This window comes from Prinia subflava, chromosome 3 (genome assembly GCF_021018805.1).
Source record: "Prinia subflava isolate CZ2003 ecotype Zambia chromosome 3, Cam_Psub_1.2, whole genome shotgun sequence".
NCBI classification, from domain to species: domain Eukaryota; kingdom Metazoa; phylum Chordata; class Aves; order Passeriformes; family Cisticolidae; genus Prinia; species Prinia subflava.
The window spans coordinates 47,922,823-47,939,840 of record NC_086249.1 but is presented as its reverse complement, the minus strand read 5'-3'; the positions used below and the strand labels follow the sequence as shown (position 1 = coordinate 47,939,840).

The 17,018-nt window shown below is 43.1% G+C and overlaps 1 protein-coding gene across 9 annotated transcripts in view; it reads right to left on the bottom strand.

The window, feature by feature from the left end:
• Positions 1 to 17,018, bottom strand: part of ELF1 (E74 like ETS transcription factor 1) — an 88,112-nt gene that overhangs the window by 55,443 nt on the left and 15,651 nt on the right. For 2 of the 9 annotated variants that reach the window (XM_063392177.1, XM_063392179.1), the window contains exon 2: positions 5,535 to 5,598. The exons of 2 other annotated variants lie outside the window; for them this stretch is intronic. The gene's annotated coding sequence lies outside the window, so the exon portion shown is untranslated. Of the gene's footprint in view, positions 1 to 5,534; positions 5,599 to 7,970; positions 8,021 to 10,817; positions 10,959 to 11,016; positions 11,219 to 17,018 lie in introns of those variants that run through there. 5 more of the 9 variants (XM_063392184.1, XM_063392176.1, XM_063392178.1 and 2 more) reach the window with 5 other exon arrangements.

Genomic DNA, 17,018 nt, shown 5'->3' with positions numbered 1-17,018 from the left:
CTCTAAAATCTGATGCGGGGACAGATACAACAAGAGTTCTAATTTCAGTAAATTAATTATGTTGCAGTAACATACATATCTTCAGAAATCATGCAACCTACATAAAAAAATTACATCATTTACAACAGAAGAGTTTATGTGCTTTTTCTGTGCACTTCTAAAAAGCTCTTTAACTCAAAGCCAGAGCTGTCTCAAAACCACAAGTGTATAGAGACGAAAAAAATAACAATTAAAAAGGAAAAAAAAAACTCCAAAGATCACAGATTTTACAAAAAAAACTGGTCAGGTAATGTGGTAATTTCATGAATATCTTTCTGGGCAACCTGCCCAGAAAGATATTCATGAAATTGCACGACTTGAGGCCTGACTGCCATTTCTCAATGCATTTATAAACTCCCACACTGGTAGCTGTGGAAAACGAAACACTGGATCTCAGCTCTCGCTGTGTTAGGATAACTCCCACGGTTACCCTCTCACAATTCATGCTTCAGGAGTTCAAGTCCTGCTTTCCGTTGAGCTAAATAAACCCTGACCTTTCCTCCCAGGTGTCTGAAGAAGGGGCTCGGAGGGCCACCAAGGCCCCAAGGGCACGGAGCCCGCTGCTGAGAAGGCAGTTGGTTACACAAGGGCTGCCCGGGGCGGGCGGCGGCGCTGCCATCTCTGGCGCATCTGCTCCCTGCTCGTGGTTTAACGACAGGAAGCGCAGCCCAAGATACCCGCGCCCAGCCGCCAGCGCTTCCTGCCCGCACAGGTCTGTCCCCCTGCGTGGCTGCCCACGAGGAGCTCAGGCTCTGTGACACCGTCTGAAGACACAGAAAAAACAACAAAGCAGGCCCACATGCAGAAAGACAGCCAGATGGACGGATAAAGAACCAAACAGGTCAAGCGTATTGAAATGTGGCCCCAGAAGGCCACCAAAGCAGTGTACAAAACACTGGTGGCACGTTCTCATCTAACAAGGCCCAGGACAACAGGCAGACCAGCTGTGGAGGTTTTTGAGTCTGGTCTCCCTCAACCAGGCTTGTACATCACCCACCAAGAAACTGAGTTACTTTACTTAACAGATGAAATCTTTTAAGATTCTTTCTGAAATCTTCAGATGTGAACCACAACCAGCAGCAAAAAACCCACTGCCAAATACAGTACCAGCCTTTTCTGTGACCACCCTGTCCTAGAAATGGGGACAGGTTAATGATCTACAGGGCTTTTCCAACACTAATACCTAGAGCAACACACTTATCAGTCTACTGCAAAATTAAAACCCTGAAGAAGCATTTGGTAACCACATAGTAAGCATAAAAACCAACTGCAAGACAAAGCAGAACTTCAGTGAAAAGCAGAAACTCCAGCACAGCTATAATTTCTATAGTATCTATATGTGAAGCAATATGCTATCGGTCCCTCTGTAAATTGTCTTCTGTTCAGTCTTAGATTTCCCCATAATATCATCTGTCAGAAAACATGATCTCCTTAGTCAGCCTAAAAACTGTATTTTCATAAAGGACAAGAAATTATTAAGATGGTCCCATATCCTTCCCTCCATCAATGGTCAACTGGTGGTATAAAACAGAGGAAAACCAATTTTGTGCTGTTATCTGCAGGGTTACCAATTAAAGCAAGAGCAGACACGTCAGTCATGTAAGTCAGTCAAGCAGGGAAATGTATCAACCCGTCAAGTTGGGAAATATATCAACTATCATGTATTGCTGCAGTCTAGGAGAATTTGCTGCATAAACTTAAAAGCAGTACACATCTTCATTGGATTTCAAGGAGTATCTGACACATTTTACCCTTCATCAAACCAAGGTGCTCCATCCTAACATGGTCTCCACTTCCATCCCGAAACAGTTCAGAATAAAAACGCCTTCATTTGGTGACTGGCACTCTTAGTAGAACAGTCACCTCAAAGTCAGAGGTTTGCAATTCCCTGAAAAAGAACAGGGTCCAAATTCTCCTCATTTCTAACTTAGAAACATATTCCTCAATTAGGCTTCTCTGACAGAGCGTATTTTCTCCCTGGCTTTCACGTGTTCCCACATGAGTTCTGTGACTACCTGGGTTATTCCACAGAACCACAGGTGCCCCCTGCCTCAAAAGACAGCACTACATCACTCCACATCACCAAACGCTTGACCACGTCATGCCTTGGAAATCAGAATGAAAGCCCAAAACTAGGACCCATCAGACACTAAGAGAATGTTTGCTTCAGCGGCATTTCTGACATCCACTTAAGACACACATCCCACCCTTGACAAGTACTCAAGTAATCCCAAGCAGCCAACACATTAAAAAAAAAATACAAAAAGTAATGGTTGCTCAAAAGCCTTTCTGAACAAAAAAAGCCTTGCAGCACGAACTGAACCTTACTACATTTTGCTGGAATTGGCAAAAGGAGAACTGAAAAAAAAAAAGTATTTTCCATCTCAGATTCCAACAATACTATGTAGCCAACAGCATTTTGCAGATTTGCTTCTTAGTTCGTAAGTCACATTGGTCATATCTTGCAACATGTACTGGCAGGATTCAATGTTTTCCTAAGAAAACTAGTGTGGCAGATGCTGACACTGGTCCAGAAATGGTTTGCTCTCAAACTTGATATTCTTTTTTAACCCTGCAAGTTCATCTGTGTCCTGCTATATAACAAGAGATTTTATCACAACAAACATTTCAAAATCCTCACACATATTTATTTTCATGGTGTATTACTAGGGTACTAGATCTAAACATAACAAACACAAAAAGTATTATTTACATGCAAATTCATATATATTATATGAATTACAGATTATTAACTGAGAAATTTAATGGAATAAGCATGGGGCTAATATAAGGGTGGGAGGGGAATGTTAATTTATAAATTATTTTGAGGCACCTTAAAATCATCTAAGTTTCCAAGTTCTGTATAGCTTAAGCAAAAACGCAAAGATAAATGTTGCGGTATTTATGTTTATAAAAGCCAAATAAAAATCAGGACTTTATTCTTAAAAGACTGAAAATTTATTCTTTGAGACTACCGCTGCACAGCATCAGCAAGGTACCCACATGTTCCTGGCATTTGTTCTTCTGACTCAGTAACAGCTAACACGGGAGGAGTGGTCTCTACAGAATGGCCTTTCCAGCAGAACAGCTATGAGTCAACTTGCCTCAAGTCTCTGCACCTAACAGCCCAATTGCCTTGCTCCAGTGTGTTTTTGGGGAAGGTTGGAGGGACCACACCTCACCAAAGCACTGCGAAAAGAGAGGAGCAAAAGTGAAACCGAGCTGACCAACAATCGCTGACCAGGCTCCCGAGACAGAAGGAAAGAAACTGCCTCTGTGGATTTCTACTGGTTTTAACCACCTTCAGCAGAGGGGAACATGATTTTTAATTCCTCCGTATCCCTTTAATAAACACCCCAAAGAAGACATTTTCCAGATAACTGAGGAATTTTTTACAGTGTTGACTTACCAAGCAGAGCACAATAACCAGCTATTCTGTTTGCACTACAAGGCAGTACAGTGCAATGAGTTAATAATTTATCATGGCATTGCTCTTGGCAACTGACCATAATCAACTTCTAAAATTCTTCCTCATTCTTACATTTTCAGTCTCAGCAAAAATAGGGCACCCTTAGAACCACAGCCCTACCAGAACACTTCTTAGCTGAGGTAAGAGGTTTAATCTTCTCGAACACCTGCTTTCCTTCTCGATTGTTTCAGGCCCAGAGCAAAGGTCATCATTTCATTTCAATAACCTGATTTAGCAGACAGGAATAACTAAAATATTTTTAAACAAAGCAAGAAGTTAACATTCTTTCAAAACTGCAGCAATGCAGTTCTCATCCCTGCATTTCCTTCCCCTTCTTCTCACTTTACTTCTCTGAAGTAAAAAGAACAAAAAAATCCAAGCTTTGCCTTCACCAAAAGCTTTTATTTGCACAGGATCCCAAACTAACAAGCAAACACCTTTTCCTCCCATTTTACATTATCGAGACTTACACCTTTACATAACTTTGGGCAATACTTAATTTATTAGTTAACACATTCCTCTTCTCAGTCAGAAGCATATAGCTGTGGTGTTCAGATAATTCATTGGAAAACAAGTTTTGATGTGATATGTAGAAGAGTTAGTCAATCATCCTAAGCATCACTTTGCGAAAGCATTGGCCATGAAAAATGGTCCTTTTCCAAGGACAACTGTGCTACTTTGTCCTTCCCCTTATTGCTCAACCCCAGCTCTTACAAACTCCACAGTTCCACCACTCTGAAATCAATCCCTAACCTGGTTCAGTCAACCAGCCCAGCAGCTTCTGTGGCATTGATATCTGAGTTGCCAACTTGGCTCATCTTGGCTGACCCAGATAAGGAAAAGGCTGCTCTTGCAAACAGTTTGGACTGCGGATAGGAGGGGAAGGCAATAAAGCACTAGGAAATAATCTATGCTGTCAGCGAGAAAAAATGAGGATGGCAGTCCTCAAGCAGCTGGATGAGTGCTCCTGCCAAGGAAACATCCAGGAATCACTATGCCCACCTCTGACTGTTTTGCTAAAGGCACATTTTAAATTAAATTAGACTGGTGCAGGTTCACAAAAATGTAAGTCTAGAGTTTAAACTGCAACTTTACCTCAACCACTACAGTTTTACTGCTGAATCTCACCTAAGGGCAAGCTAAGGGCCTGGGCAGATGCTAAATGAGCTGTTTAAGGATTTACAACCCATCACCTCCAGGACAATTCTCTATCCAAGTAAAACTTGCTTAGCCCAAACCTCACTCCTGTGCTCCAGGGCACAGCCACTCAAACCGCTGGCTGCTGCATGGGTTCAATGGGATGTGCCACCAAGCCAGCAGGGAAGTTACACACACTGCCTTCACTTAAGAGTGAAAAAGCAGCTGGTGTGAGGCTGAAGCACCTTCAGTGTGCACCTAACTCTGTAGGCACACGGTGCGTGAAAATACCAGAGCCAGCATCAAGGCACTAGCATTATTCTCCCATCTAGTTCATAAATACCAGGCTTGCTCACGACAGACACTGTAACAGGTTCTCTGAAGGCAGTCTCTGTCAGAAAGAAACTGCTTTCTCCATGCAGTAGAGGTTTCATCCCACTTACAGATCCTCATTTAAGGCAGCAAAAATGAACCCACCAAACTTCACACTGATTGTTTTCTGTTTCCTTTCTTTACTGCCATATGCAGCATGCATGTGTCAGGAGTCCTGGGTTTCCTCTCTCAAGGCAATGGGATTTTACCCAGCTAGCTATTTGCAAGTAATAACTGCTACTGTCTCTCCCCTCAAATGCACAGATTTCACATCACCATATATCAATAAATGTCATCACAGCTTTTCTGTTTATGAAGTCTGAAAGTAAGTAAATTAACAAGATGCTTCCAAAGCCCACCTGAATACATGGCACCCATAAGATATGCTTTAAATATTACAAACACCAGAATCTAGACCAAAATATACCCTTCTAGCTACCCTGCTTCAAAAGTATTAAACCTTTTCTGCAAATATCACCCCTGTAATAATAAAAAAGTGACAAGCCCAAGCTCTTACCTTGTAGTTTGGTGGAAGTTTTCAATATTTCTTACAGTTGAGAATTATTTCTAGTCCAGTACCACTGAAACAAGATTTAATACATGTCATTTGAAGGACCATACTAAAAGACAATTAGGTCTTTATAAAAACAAATGGTAAAATATTGCATTACATCAAGCATTCATAATCAGATAAATGTATTTCAGAGGTGCCCAAATAGGAAAATATTCTGCCAAAAGTAATTTTCTTGCTGCTATTTTTCTCCAGAAATCCCTTCATAGTCCATATTTAAATGCTCTAAATCAATGGTTTCTGCATCAGAATTACAGAATAGTTTTTGTTAGAAGGGATCTTTAAAGGTCATCTAGTCCACTCCCCTCCTGTGACCACGGACATCCTCAACTAGATCATGTTGCTCAGATTACAGCCCCTTCACAAAAATTCAAACTGTGTTTCACTTAGTTGCTTCAAAAGCAACTTATTTCATTGTTGCTTGGAACTGATAATAAGAGAAATATACCTTTTTCAAAAAAAAGTATATTTACCAAAAAGGACCAGCACTTTTGAAAATGCTGCAAGCCATCCTCAGCAAATTGAAAACAGTTTTTCAACAAAGAAAGTTTCATTTCATTCATATGACTAAACTATCTTTTTTCTGTACAGAAAAAATGTCCCCAAATGGACACTTCCTCTCTACAGTTCCTTCTTTTCTCTCTTTGAAATAAACATTAGTTGGTCTTTAAAAACAAAAACCAAACCCAAACCAACAGGATGGTCTCTCCACCAAGAGTACTGGAGCCCTTTGCTGGGCTCACATAGCTCTCAACAAGCTGGATCAGGGGCACCACGAGCCAGGGAAGTGAACTCTTGCCATGTGTGCAGTTTGCAACCCTTTGCCCTCCACGGCCCGTAAGCTTCACAATTATTTTCTTGATAGCTAATACTCTCATTTGCATGCTTAATTTACAGGCATCAGGATAAAGCTTGAATAGCTACAGAGAGTAAATAGTTTACAGAGGCCCTGGAGTCAGGGGTATGACAGCCCAAAACAGAAAACGCATCAAGAGGATGCCAGTGGATAATGTAACCATCACCTCCAAAGACAATGCCAGGCAAATTCTGTCATCAGCAGACAATGTGCAAGCCCTGGTGCCTTCAAGACACAGTTTTCATGATAGCTCTTCCTAGGAGGGTCATCTTCTGGTTGGAAAGACAGCCTCCACTAAAAACAAACCATGTCATCACATCCTTGGGAAACTATTCTTCTTAGCTCCAAAATTTTGCAGGGCAACACATGTAGCAGGCACAAAGAAGGGAAAACTGACAGTATCCTTGTCAACTTGTTTTTAACTTGAAATTGAGTCTGGTTGGAAAGGTAAGTTAAACATTAATTTTCTGACAGTGGTCAGCACTGGGTATCACAAATTGTAACTGTAGTTTCACAATCACATTTTGCTACTTCTTTCCCTAGCTGCCACTCAAAATTGGATCAACACGAAGATAACTGAAAACTGGAGAACAGCAGAAGTGACTTGATACAAAGCTCAGAAGAGCAAGGTAGTTTTCTTTTAACCTGTCAGCTTTATTCACTCTGTCAAAGGATCTCACGAAAAACACAAGTGAGTCTAGAGGAACATACCGCACGACAAAACAGTATATGCAGCCACAGTAAGTAAAAATGTTTCTCTCAAGAGCAGACAAAAACTTGCATCACCCAAGCTCACCCCTCTCTTCCAACACAGAAACTCAAGAGCTGTGTGGCACAACATTTATACTGAGCCCATGTCAGAAGTCCAACCACTGCCATGCAAGAAGGTGAAGGAAATGCAGAAGGAGCTCACAAGTGAGGCTATGAAACTGTTAGTACACTAATGGAACATTTAAGAAGTGCAGCACATTCGCCTCAAAACAAAAAATGTATTTGGTATATCCACACAGAAATGTTGATGATGAGTTAAATATAGGGTGTTCTAGAAATAGACTAAAATATCTAATTATAGATGAAGACAGTGACATTCAATCCATACCAAAGCAAGTCTTTCCCACAGTTTTCAACTTATGTACTTAGCATTTCTATTCCGAGCAAATTATCTTAACCATAGTATCTTTTCTCCTGATACAGAGAGAAATAACTTTTACATGCAAATTTAGGAATTGGAGGTTCTTTCCAAGCTAACAAAATTATTATCAGTTTCACATTGAAGCCTGCTTGAACCTAGTACAAACTCACACATGACACAAGAGGAATGATCTCTTTAAGGACAAATAAATGACCTCAGCTCCAGCCCTCTGATTCAACACTGAAGATGGCTGACAGGTAAAGCCTAAAGCACACCAAGGTAAGAATGCATAAACTTTGGTCCCTATCCAATGGGATCCTCTCAGCACAACCACTGACACAGTGGGAAGCTCTGCCAAAGGCCAGGCTCATACTGAAGAATAAATCGTTTTTACCTCTACATAGATTAGCCAGGTCAGGTCAGGAAAGTGAAAACACCCAGAGCCTTTCACACGGCTGCTGCAGACTTTTGATAAGCAAGAGACTTAAAATTCCAGGACGTATAGTCTCTGTCAACTACTTTATCTGTGAAGAAACACTTAGGTAAGATTTAAGAAAGCAAGATTTAAGAACGCAAATAATCTCTAAAACACGCCAGTGGCATTAAAATTATAAGCACCATAAATCACTGGCATATGGTAGCAAAGTTTCAGAGCTTATGGTACAGATTGTAACCAAGGCTGGAAAGGTGAACTCCACCTCTTGCCACTCCTGTGCTGAATCACTGTGGTGGGGGAAAGTCCTTGCTCCTTCTCACACACCCAACAAAACTTCAGCGAGTTACCAAAATTGTCAGTGAAAACAACAAAATCTGCAAGCAAAAGCTGAGAAATTTTTGCTAACACCTGCAAGGAAAAAAAGCTGCTTTGGAGATCAAAGCTTCTCCTCTGACAGAGAGGGAAATCCTCCATTTTTCTTTCTTTTCTATCAGCTCACTGAGCACAGTCCTGCCACAGCTCCCTCCCTTGAAAATGGCTGTGCTGAAATACACCTCACGTATTCAGCTTTTTTCATACATCAAGTGCCCAAAAAGTAACACACACAACTGACGTATGAGTTTGCAGCAATCCTGAAACATCAGGCTATACCAGGCCAACAACATTCTTCAGATCTGGATGTCTACCTCTTTTCTTCTCTGCTGAAGACCAAGACGACAGACTTGACAATTCTAATATTCAACGGATGAGAAAAGAGCACATTAGCAAACCAACACTTTTGTAAGAGCAGGGATCTGGAAGTAATGTTCAACCTAACTGGCATCTAATGACACCACTCCTACGGCTCTCTCAACAACTGCAAACTCAGTCCAAACTGAAAGATCCCTGCCCTGGAGGGGGGGGGCGGGTAGAGGAAAGGTGGGATCTTTTTTTTTTTTTTTTTGAGACAAAAATGGGCTTCAGCGACAAAACCTCACATCATTTTTCTGTACCTTCTAATCCACCTCTCTGCCTTCTAGATCTGTCCAAGCTGTCATCGTAACTCTTGGGAGGACCTTAAAATCACTTTTTCCTAGCTCCACCACTGTACCACAGATGCGTCTGTGGCCCTGGCAAAGTTCTCGTACAGCAGCAAGAGACTGAACATGGCAGCTTTTGCCTTCAAAGAGGAACTGCTCCTCTGTGAAGCCCTGATCAAGAGAAAGTTGCAGCAGCCACTCAGCATTTAGAACACAAAAAGCCTTCTGACCAAGATAAGCAGCTGCAGCTTGGGAGATGACTTAAAAAGAAAAACTTAAAACCTCAAGTTTTTAGGGCTGGATGTCTCAACAGGGTCTGGTGTAAAAGAAAGAAGAGGCGAAAAGAGATAAGAAAAGGGACGATCATGTTCTACCAGTTGCAAGCAGATAGCCCTAGGATCTGAAAATAAAAGTCACAATGACAAGAAGAAAGATGCAAATATATTTAAGATTTTTTGCAGAAAAAAACTTCTATTACTAACTCACACTTTTTTTCAAGTGCTTCCTCTGTAATTTTATCTGTGACTTTTCAACATGTAACAAACCACCAAATAAATTTCCCAAACATTTGCAAAACTTGTTGCTTTTAGAAAGAAAAAAAGCAAAACGTAAAATTAAAAGACACTGAAAAGACACCGTACTGTAAGATGCTAAAGGAAGATATGGCTGAACCCTGGGAAGGCTGAAGACAAGAGACAGCCTCACCCAAAATATGACCATTTACTTAATGGTTGCCTCCCTCTCTCCCTCCCTGCAGCTGATCACAGTACTGAGCAAGACTCCATTATACTTCTGAGATCCAGGCTCTGGGCAGTAAATGAAACCGGGAAGTATTCCCCTGTGCACAACAGCCCAAGTGCCCTGTCATTTAATTTTCAATAAGAAGATATCGAATTTGATTTCTCAAGTGACAGACTAAAATATGGAGTCCAAAGTTATACACTTAAACAAAACTTCTCAGTTTTTATACTGCTGAGTTATACACTCAGACAGAAGAAGAACATTTTCTTGCAACAAAGGTGGAAACAGTGATTCTTTTTCAAAACACTTTACTAGAGTCCAGAAGTACATAATTAGGAGAATCAAGGTGGCTTTCATCCACTGAAAGTTTAAGAAGCAATTTGACGCACCAAAATTACCTCCAAGATTTTCTTCTCCCATTACAACTACCACTAAGCCTATTTTCTAATTGGTCTGCCAGGTACACCATCACCATAACTTCAATTTCTTAATCATTTCCAGGAAAAGGTGGGTACCTGCCCGCACAGCAACTTAACTCCTTCTATTTTGAAATGACACCGTGGCGGCTGCCGTTAATAGCTCCGTTTCGGCAGAAAGAGAACTTCAATTTAAGGGTGCGGAGAATGATCTGTCTTTGAAATGGTATTTTAAATCTGCCATTTTAAAGTCACCTCGGACCACACCGGGCGAACAGCAGTGGAGCGAAGGCGCTCGAAGCCGCAGCGCTGATAGCCAGCACTTTGCCCGAATCGCTCTGCTCCACGCTGGGCGAGTCCAGGCACACGCAGCTTCAGAATAAATAAAATACGTGTATTTTACGGTCCGCTGAGCGGCGGCTGGAGGGCTCAGACCGGCAGCCTGCTTGGCACCCCCGCACGCTCAAAAGGAGACAAAAGTTTAAAACGCAGCAGAATAACAAACCAGCTGTCACCCTCGTGCAGCGCGCTGCTCAGAGTAGCACAGCCGCGGTGCCCTTTGCCCGCAGCAACAAGCTCAGCTTCAGGCGGCTCACAGCGCTGCTGCCCCGAGACGTCCCTTTACTCACGGCCCAATTTGTATTTCGCTTTTCCCTGGTGCTGCGCTTTTCCAGAAGTTCCCTCTTGCCCGCAGTTTCTCCCGACGGCTGCGGAGCGCTGCCCCGGGCGCGGCCGCACGTCGAGGCAGAGGCAGCCGCCGCCCGCAGCCCGGGGCGCCGCGTCCCCCCCGCCCGCCCGCTCGGCTCTCGCTCCCCGGGCAGCACGTACCGCCCGGCCGCGGGGCCCGCGGCGCCGCCCCGGCCTCCCCGCAGCGTCGTGCAGCTAAAATGGCTCCTGTCGAGAGGGGGAAGTGGTGCCCGGGCCCCGGACGGTGACTCACGGCGGGGCCGGGCGGCTCGGCTCGGAACGACACGACACGCCCCGGGGCGGCGGCCGGCGCTCCGCCGGGCCCGGCCCGCAGGTGGCGGCGGGGTGGGACGGGCCGGCGGCGGCCTCGTGGCCCGCCCGGGCTCCGCTCGGCCCCGCTGCCTCGTGTGGTGCGGGGCGCGCCCGATCCGCGCCCGCCGCCCGCTCCCACCCGGCTCCCCGCCGCCGCTCCGGTCCTGCCGAAACATCCCCCCCGCTCCCCTCCGTGAGTAATAATTCACAGAGTCAATTAGGTTGGAAAACACCTCTGAGATCATCGTGTCTGACCCATGACCAAACAACTCCCTGTCAACTAGACCATGGCACCAAGTGCCACCTTCAGAGATGGTGACTCCACCACCTCCTTAGGCAGCCCATTCCAATGTCTAACCACCTCTTCTGGGATGAAATTCTTCCTAATGTACAACCTAAACCTCCCCTGGCACGGTTTAAAACTGTGTTCTCTCATCCTAAGTTAAACAAATAAACATGTTTCTGTGGAACATCTCATCTTTTCATGCAATATCATCTTGCTCACACCAAACTTGTTGACCCCTGAAAGAGAGTGAAACTTTGGAGGCCAAAATGCTTGGGGAAATTTAGTTACAGTGCAGTATCCAATGGAGCACGGACAGAGAGCCAGTGCCAGGGCCAGTAAATTTCTGATACGCTCTTCATGTTCTTTAAACAAACCCTTGTGCCTAGTAAACAGCAAGCTGAAAGCCGCCTAGCCCACAGCACTGCAGGTGCTTGAGACGGGCGCTATAATTGCATAGGGCATGCTGAAAGGCCTGACAGAAGTGTAATCTCAAAAGTGTGGTGCAGAGGGTGAGGACAGAGTTACTTCCACCTTGTTTCTGTAGGAAGGGTAAGCTCATGCTCTGTTTGCTGGCATGTGCACTGGTTTTCCACAAATTCCCAGAAAGGCAGAGCCCAAAGCAGTGCACTGGCCATAAGGGAAGGCAGGGCACAGGGACCCAGCCCATGCAAGCCAACGGAGAGGGTGTAGCAGGGCAAGGAGCTGGGAGGAGAGGAAGCAGCAGGAGCAACCTTGCAGTGAGCAGGGAAGATGATAGTAAGAAAAACCTGAAGCTACTTCTAGCAAACACATTGAGATAAATTCAAATATATTTCAGGACAGCTATCATTAACACTCTCAGTAGTAATTAAACAGTAGTTGCACAAGTTCTGTGCTGCATAAAGCCTATGGTTTTATGGACATTAAATCTCCAACTACTGGTTATATTTAATTACCAAGAAGAAAATTTTGAGGTTACTTCCAAGTAATTGAGTCCTTATGACACCTGCATGGTGCTTAAAAGCAAAATTAGATCCCAGTTTATTGTTTAAAGGGCAGTTACCCATGTATGATTTTATGAGATGTAGTTTGTCATCCTGGTTTTGCAGCCTGCTTTAGTGGAAGATTTGAAAAAAGAAGCAGCAGTACACTTTTTATGACTTACTGATTAAAAGTATCAAGTCAGTACTAAAATATCTTTACTACAGATCTTCATCAAAATATGACTTCATTTGTATTTCTCAGCTGAAAAAAGTCCATGAGGAGAACACATTGTGTCATTATTTCAGTCACTATATATTTTCCACCTCTCACAGCAGATGTATATTCCTTCTCTCCAACAACTTAAGTCTAATCCAATCTTACATCTAAAAGCATTTGTTTCTTATGCAGCAAAACCCTTTGTAAATCATGGGGCACGGAGGGAAGAAATCTGACCCAGGTGCAGAGCAGTTACAAGGAACTGTAACACTGGCACAGGGAGAGCACCATTTTAATAATTAAAGAAGGTCTGATAGTTATGTTTTAGAGAGGAAAGAAATAATATATTCTGATCCAGGCAATCAACTAAATTGAAAATTTATTTTGTAGTGAAGTTTTAGCACAAACTATGCAAACATTGTGCCATTTCTAAGCTAAATCTGGAAGCAGTATTTTTTTTAAAAGCATATGTAAAATGTAAACATATTTAGCAAGAGAGAATGCAGGTGGATTTGCTTTTCAGATTCATCCCTGGAACTGTATCAGGTTTCTTACTAATTTTAATTTTGGCTTGAAGAAGAAGGGACCTTGCCCATTGCTGGGATGAGTATTTCCACGAAACTTAGATCACCGCTTGCCCAAAAGACATAGCTAGACACTGACCAACAGCACAGCTTAAGCCAATTTAAACAGCTTTAGCCCTCCACTCCATCCCAGCTTCATATTCCTCGCACTGAGCTACTCCCCCCACTGTTTCCCAGAGCAAATATTTGTGCAGCCGCACAGCATGGCAGAGGGTGGAGCCCACCAGCAGAAAAGTTAAGGCTGCACAAATAAATAAATAAATAAATAAATAAACAATGCACAGTACCATTTTCACCTTGCTGTTGGTCCCAGCTCCCAGAGAAACATATGCCAAATGCTGTGCTCCAAGGGGAGCAGTGCAGCCCAGCAGGATTGGGGTGGCAGCGACCTGCATGTGGCTCTCACTTCTGCTGGCTTCAAGAAGCCAAGCAAGCTGCTTGTCTTTTCACACCCTGCCTCGGTAATCGCCTCCCTCCTTCGCAATTGGCTTTGAAAGCCACAGGTCTGCAAGGGCGGGATGAGATGGGCTGCCGGGAGGCACAGGAGCAGAACAAAGCAGCTCTCCTGCACAAGGGGCAGCCTGAAACTCTGAAGGCACGCGAGGGCACACCAGAATGATGTGCTCTGGAGGTATCCTGCCCCACCTGAAAGACATGCCATTTAGTCTCAGAAAAACAAGCCAAAAGGAAGGTTTGTGACTGTGTTCAGCTTTCAGTTTTGGACGGGGGCTGGGGAGGAGAAACCACTGTTTTGATGAAGGAAAGGGAGCAGGAAATTTAGATCCAAAAGCTCTTAGTTTTTTATTTTTCTGCTACATTATACACAAGTTCACCACATGAAAAGCCCTAGCAAGCCCCCATTTATGTGACACCCTGTGTACCATTCCTAAATCAGCTCAAGATGCTGTAACTCCTTTCCACTCTTGCAAGAAGAGATGCCACCACCCTGCTCCCAGCTCAGCCTCATACAATCACCTCATACAGACTTGGGGCTTCATCAAACTCTGTCTCAAGACTGGATAAAAATACAATTTAAGAACCTTCTGGTTTGCATTTGTTTTTGTAGGGTCCCAGTATCTCAAGCTTTGCAGAAGAGTTCATCTCAGGTGTCTCTGGAAGGAAAATTTCCAACAATCCCATTCACAAGCACAGCCCTAAAGAGCACCTGAGCAATGGATATGCCCAGCATGATGCGTATGAAAGGACAACAGCTTTCACCCAAGTCTTAACACGCAAACTCCTCCACCTTCTTCTCTCCCTGTGTACAACATAGGAAACACACTAGTTGCGGTGCTATTACATTTTAATCCAATAAATATGATATGGATCTATCACAGTGTTACTGTCCTGGTACTTTGGGTTTGTGGGGCAGCACCTCCCACGGGGGTAGATGCCACATACAGCACAGGCTGACAGTGCTGTGAATTTCTAATGCTGCCAGATGCAAAATGACCTAAATATTTACACAACGAGAAATTGCATCAGGAGATTTTAAGGTAACTTACTCCTCTGCCCAAAGGAAGTCTCTGCTAGGACTTTAGGCTTGGAGAAGTCCTACCACTGTATTATTTAAAAACTTAATCACAAATTCAGGCAATACACTTCTGATATTTTTAAGACAACTGCTTGCCATCTACAAACTTGTATTTTCAGAGATTTCAATAGAAAAGAATCTCAGAGAAGAAATGTAGATGACGCCTGGAGAGCAGCCCATGCAGCTATCAGTTCTTAATTTGCAATTTAAAGGTATGGTTCTGTGATATTTTAGTGCACACTGTGAAAGTACAGCACAATCAATTCGAGAAAATACAGTCTACTTTTACACTGTGTTCGTCTTCTGAACTTTAGTTGAATTGTTGGAAAGGAAAAGTAGTAAACAAGTGCATATAAAAATGCCACTATACTTTTCACAAGTTGAGAGGGAAGGTATCCTGGCCATCTGTGTTTAATTGGAATCCTTCAGATAGTAAATGTCATCTTTTAAAATACACAAGTTTGTGGTAGCATAAGTCTCCAGAAATGATTCCTTGGTAGCAGAAGGGCTAGAGAGGTGTCTGAAATCAAATGGATTCACAGTCAAGCACCAGGCAGCTTTAACCTCGTCCATTTTGTCCTTCCAACTGTGCCTCCAGTGTTTCCTGCTGAGGGCAGGTTTGGCAAAGGTGCTGTCTTTGCCAGCAGTACAGCAACATCCCACACAGCTACAAACCCCTGACCTTGTACAGCCTTGCACAAACTCTTCTTGGATCACGTCTAAGGTATTCCTAGGTCACATCCCAGCAATGGCAAGCCTCTAGGAAAATCTACTTTTCCTCACTCTTTCAAGTTCCTTCCTTCCTCCTTTTGTTTTAGGTTTGCCTCTGCTGAGAAGTAATGCTTCTCAATATTTCTGAGAATGGTTTAAAATCTGGGTATACTCTCTACTGACAAGCAAGCTGTGGAAGAAAAGAATTGCAAAAATCCAGGTAGTAGATACAGCTCTGACACAGGATAATCTCTGATTCACTCTCAGCCAGAAATTACAGGCTCCAACTTCTCCCTAGCACTTCTTTACCAACCCCAATCACACTTTTCCTTCCCATTCTCTCCTCGCACTAGTTCTGATCTATGGGGTACCTGTTAAGCCTTCCACTGATCCTATTAAATGCCTTACTGTGGCAGAAAGCTGACTGGGGTGGATGGGGAATGCTGGCTGCTCTTGAACTAAATCAGACTGTGATGAGCACTGCCATCCAAGGACATCCGACCTCCTTCTGTGGTAGTAATAACTACTACACTGGGCCAGCAGGTAAATTTTTTACCCTAAGATTCACATGATTGCACAACAGTCAGAAAAAAAAAAAAAAAGAAAAAAAAAGATACATTACTTGGGAATGCTACAGGCGGAGGGGAGGGACAAGGTACTGCTTAACCCATGGCTTTCTGATCTGAGCTAACTCTTGTTCTGTCCTCCCTCTGCACACTCCTTGCCTGTCTGTTTCAGAAAGTGCACTGAAAGTTCATCAACATCCTATAATTACCCCTGCCAGTAAGTGTGACAGAAGTCAACTTGTAAACCCACAGCTCAAAGGCAAGTCACGCATAGAAACAAAAATAGAGACGGCACAAATTTATACTCCATACTACTTTCAGTGAGCTTTAGACCCCATGAAAATCATGAAACAAAAAGAGTGAAAACATGATCTGGAAATATTTGCAAAATACAATGCAATGTTACCAAGTTTTCCCAGGAGAAAAATGAGAATTGTCATACATCACCTAATGCTATTGGTAAGCACACTCAGACAGTTAAAGCTTTGGCATCCTAAAATCCAAATCACTTGTAATTTGCTAATTTCCAGTTCTCCATTCAGAGTCACTAAACTGATCCAAAAAGGCCAACTTTCCTTACATCTCTGAATGCCATCTACAGAAGCTATTTGAGCACACACCCTACAAGAAACCAGGCAACTAATCAGAAGGAAATGGAGAGAGGAATGCATTTTATACCAACAAAGAGCTAACTCTATCTGGATTTACTTTTTTTTTTTAATCTAGAAGAACTTACTGTTTGAAAAGGCACAGCCTGTTTCAGAAACAAGGCAGAAAATAGTATAATTCTAATTAAGGCCCAAGTACAGCTTTGCATTGTAAAGGCAAAACTATTTTATGTACAGAACACCTCACTACAACATACTTGCAACAAACAAAGCCAAAATGAACTCATTTTTGTTATTGAATTACTGAATATCCCGAGAGAACCAACAAGGGTATAGCAATATAATGTCTTTATTCCAAATTCT